This window comes from Engraulis encrasicolus, chromosome 19 (assembly GCF_034702125.1).
Source record: "Engraulis encrasicolus isolate BLACKSEA-1 chromosome 19, IST_EnEncr_1.0, whole genome shotgun sequence".
Lineage (NCBI taxonomy): Eukaryota > Metazoa > Chordata > Actinopteri > Clupeiformes > Engraulidae > Engraulis > Engraulis encrasicolus.
Window position 1 is genome coordinate 28,551,145 of NC_085875.1, and position 5,000 is coordinate 28,556,144.

At 45.4% G+C, this 5,000-nt stretch overlaps 1 protein-coding gene across 1 annotated transcript in view; it reads left to right on the top strand.

The window, feature by feature from the left end:
• The window catches only part of eml5 (EMAP like 5), a 49,205-nt gene that overhangs the window by 34,414 nt on the left and 9,791 nt on the right, over positions 1-5,000 (top strand). The window lies entirely within an intron of this gene.

The window sequence follows — 5,000 nt, forward strand, 5'->3', positions numbered from 1 at the left end:
AGTGCGGGCACGCAGAGTCCTAAAGCGCCTGCCAGATGGTAGCATGGTGAAGAGCCTGTGACCAGGGTGTGTGTGATCTTTAAGGATGTTTAATGCTCTGTTTGTGCAGCGTGTATGGTGGATCTCCTCAAGTCTGGGTAGTTGGCATCCAATGATTCTCTCTGCTGTTTTAATGATGCGCTGTAACATCTTCTTGTTGTCGTGTGTGCAGCTGGTGTACCAGGATGTAATGCTGTATGTAATTACTGATTCAATTGTACACCTGTAGAAGTTAGTGAGCAGATCTCGTGGTAGCTGGGCCTTCTTTAGAGTGCGAAGGAAATATAGCCTTTGGGATCCCTTTTTAGCCATTGCAGAGGTGTTGGCGCTCCATGACAAGTCCTCGCTGATGTGCACACCCAGGAATCTGAAGCTCTGTACAACCTCCACTGGCTCCCCTCCGATGTTGATGGGTTGGTGGTAGTGGTTGCCCTGGCCACACCGCCTGAAGTCCAGGATCACCTCCTTCGTTTTCTTGGAGTTCAGGGCCAGGTTGTTGTCTTGGCTCCAGCGTGCCAGCTGCTCCACCTCCTCTCTGTAGGCCGTCTCGTTGTTGTCAGAGATCAGGCCAATCACGGTTGTGTCGTCAGCAAATTTAATGATGGTGTTTGTACTGTGCTTAGGATCACAGTCATGAGTGAAGAGGGAGTACAAAAAAGGGCTCAACACACATCCCTGCGGCGCGCCTGTATTTAGGGTGATGGGTCTTGAAAGATGTTTTCCCATGCGTACAGACTGAGGTCTGTCACTGAGGAAGTCCAGTATCCATCTGCAGACATGGGGACTGAAGCCGAGGTTGTACAGGATAGGGGGAATGGTGTTAAAAGCGGAGCTGTAGTCAATGAACAGCATTCGCACATAGCTGTTTGGTTTCTCCAGGTGTGAGAGGGCAGTGTGAATGGCCAATGAAATGCCATCCTCTGTAGATCTATTCGCCCTGTAGGCAAATTGATGCGGGTCGAGGGATGGTGGAGTGATGGACTTGAGGTGTGCTAGCACCAGTCTTTCAAAGCATTTCATCACAATAGGTGTGAGCGCTACAGGGCGGTAGTCATTGAGAGACTTGATGGCCGCCTGCTTGGGAACAGGAACGATGGTACTGGTTTTCAGACAAATGGGGACTGCAGCTTGTTCTAGGGAGATGTTAAATATGCGGGTAAAGACTGCACTTAGTTGGCCTGCACAGTGCTTTAGGACCTTCCCAGGGACCCCGTCTGGTCCTGGTGCTTTGTGAGGGTTAATGCTGCTGAGGGCTCGCCGAACCTCGTGCTCGGTTAACACCAGGCCTACATGTGGGGCATTGTCTATCAGTTCAGTGGGGGAGTGAGGGATGGGTCCCTCATCGAACCGTGCAAAAAAGTTGTTGAGGTCATCCGGGAGAGTTGAATTGTGAGAGCTGGGCAGACAGGGGTTTGTGCTCTTGTAGTTGGTGTAGGATGTAATGCCCTGCCACATACGTCTGGGATCAGAGTTCACAAAGTGCTGTTCTATTTTTACTTTATAATTGGGAGGAATTCAGTAAGCAAATGGCATGAGGAAAAAAGCTCTTTCTCAGTCTTTCAGTTCTAGCTCTGTGACAGCACAGTCACCTTCCAGATCTCATTTTTTTAAATAGTCCATATCCTGGGTGTGACTGGTCTTTGCGAATGTTATGGGCCCTAGATAGCACTCTCTTTGTGTATATGTCTTTCACGGCAGGCAGAGGTTGACGAATACAGCGCTCAGCAGAGCGCACTATCCTTTGTAGTTCTTTCTGTTCACGCACTGTGGCGTTTCCGTACCAGGTGATGATGGACCCTGTTAAGATGCTCTCCACTGCTGAGGAGTAAAAGGCTTTTAGGATGGGTGTGGAAACTGAACTTTTTCAACAGGCGCAGAAAGTACTGTCTCTGCCTGGATTTCTTAATGATGTTGTGTGTGTTGTTTGTCCATGTTAAGTCATTTGTGATGTGAACACCAAGGTATTTAAAGCACTCTACCCTCTCAACTGGTTGTTTGCAGATGGAAAGTGGAGTGTAGTTTCCCCTCTTTTTCCGAAAGTCCACCACCATTTCCTTAGTCTTGCTTACGTTTAGTGCCATGTTGTTGTGCTGGCACCATTGTGAGATGTTAGAAACTTCATTTATATATGCCTGTTCATCGTTATTATTGATCAGTCCCACCACTACAGTGTCATCAGCAAACTTGATGATGGAATTCTGACTGCTGCTGGCTCTGCAGTCATGGGTGTAAATGTTGTAGAGTAGGGAGCTTAACACACAACCTTGAGGTGAGCCAGTGCTGATGGTGAGGGTGTTAGATGTTGTGCCACCTACTCTAACAACTTGCGTGCGGTTTGTGAGAAAGTTTAACACCCAGTTGCATAGAGGTAAGTCTAGCCCCAGTGACTTCATCTTCTTGACAAGAGTGAGGGGAATTATGGTGTTGAATGCTGAACTATAATCAATGAACAGCATTCTCACATAATTACCCTTTCCTCTGTCTAGATGTGATAGTGTGGTATGCAACAAATTTGAGATGGCATCGTCCCTTGACCTGTTCTCTCTATAGGCAAACTGGAGAGGGTCAAATGAGCTAGGCAGGGATGTACATATGAAGGACTTCACTAGCTTCTCAAAACACTTCATCACCATTGATGTCAGAGCCACTGGACGGTAGTCATTGAGGCATGTTGGACTTTTGCCTTTTGGAACTGGCACAATTATGGATTGCTTAAAGCAAGATGGAACTACTCCTGTGGCTAAAGATGCATTGAATATTTGTGTAAACACAGGGCCTAACTGATAGGCACAAGATTTTAAGAGTCTGCCAGATATGCCATCAGGTCCTGCAGCTTTCCTGCATTTAGCTCTTTTAAAAACGTTTATGACATCTTCTTCAGACACAAATAAAGTATTACCTTCAAATGAGTCTTTTTGTGATGGTATAGAGTCTTTGGTGTCAAAACGCGCATAGAAGGCGTTCAGCTCATCTGCGAGATTGTCACTCACGCTGGTATTGGAGGGGGGCTTGCTTGAAAATCCTGTGATATTTCTCAGGCCACTCCACACACGGGCTGGGTCTCCCTCGTTGAAGTCAGATTCCAGTTTGTCCCTGTAGCGTCTTTTTGCACTCTTGATGGTTTTCCTAAGATTGTATGCGGCGGTTTTGTAGCTTGTCATGTCCCCTGAGGCGGTCCCTTCATTGAAGGCATGGGTGCGCAATGACAACGCGTTACGCACTTCATGATCCACCCATGGTTTCTGGTTTGGGAAGACCTTAATTGTCACCGTCGGAATGATGTTGTCCGTCAGTAGGTTGATGTAGCTGATTACAACTTCAGTGAATTCGTTGATGTTGTCCGTTGACGAGCGAAACATCTCCCAGTCGGCGTCGCTAAGTGCGTCCTGCAACGTGGCCACAGAATGGTCTGACCAGCGTTTTACCTCGCGTGTCACTGGGGGATCTCTTTTGTTCCTCTGTATGTATTTAGGGACGAGAAACACAGCAGCATGGTCGGACTTCCCAAAGGCTGGTAGTAGTGTTGCTTTGTAACTGTCCTTGAACTGGGTATAACAGTGATCAAGCGTACTGTTGCCGCGGGTTGGATGTTTTTTGGGAATAAAAAAAAAAAAAATTGAAATGTAAACAAACACCTGGCCCCACGTGTAGGCTGACACCTAGAATATTAACATCATTAGCATTCTCTATCCTCTATAGTTGATGCGTTCCTCAAGAAACATTAATGGGATACAAAATATTAGAAAAGAACATTTATGGTGGTCCATGTACTTTTTAGTTCATTTATTTGTGTATGATGTTTTACGCTTGGATATCACTTGTGAAACGGAACCAAGCGCCATGTTTTGATATTTACTGAAAATAAAATGCTGAATCTGAGAAAAGAGAGAAAAGCAGAAAGAAAAACATTCTTCTGAATTGCTTATTTCATTTAATAGGACTCCGAATTCGGGTGAAAGCAAATCATGCTGGTTGAGCCTTCATTACATGTTTTCTTTGGAGGCAAACAGACTTTGCAAGCATTGTTGATGCACTATTCAGAACGTTGCTACTTCAAAAATGTGGTTGATCTGTGATGAGTGTGCGAAGAATATTTTGTGGCATTCACAACCAGTCATGAGACGGTTGCGTATCCATACCAAGCAAGCGCCACAAGCATGTGCATGCACGTGCCACCACCATTGATTGTATTTGGCCATATTATAGCGTTCAAAACCCTACAGAGGTGCAGCTGTGCAACAGGTGTGAAATGCTATCTGGGTCCGTAGGCCTACCAACTGGCGACTGCAGATGTTAGAAGCAATGGTGATTGGTCGTAATGTCACTCTTTATTTAGACTGATAGCATTTAATTTTGAACAATCGCTGTGTTTCTATCATCTGAAGTCGCCACTTGTTACGAGTCCCCAGATAGTCTTTCACACCGGGACAGAGAACTTTGATGGTAAACGGTAGACCAACTGTCATATTGCTTTCCAACAACATCACTAAAGTGAAAATGTGTATTCAACGTGCATAAAACATGGTATGGAGAGCGTGCGCTTCAGCTCATTAAGAATACGCAACAGTTTGTTCATGAACACTGCTTTGGACCGTTTGCTCCCTAATGCATTTCCTACAAATAAAAAGGTATAATAGGTTATGTATGCTATTGATTCCAGAAACTTTGGCCTTTATTTGGGCTATAAAGTTAAGTTTGGTTATAAAGTCTATAGCATATCTCTAATTTTATAAGGCCGACGTAGGCTATTGCACGCTCCAATACAGTAACCATCACTCGTGCTGCGCATAGTCTGCACATCGTTGTTTTTCATCATCCTATTATTTTCTGTTGTGTCTCTGGCTCCAGCTACTGTTCTTGGGTGTCTTTGCTTATGCCTCGTTTGGTCGCTACCATGACATTTTCTGATGCGACTCAGACGGCAAACTTTCCTTCTGGGTAAACGGAGGGGTCAGTCAAAT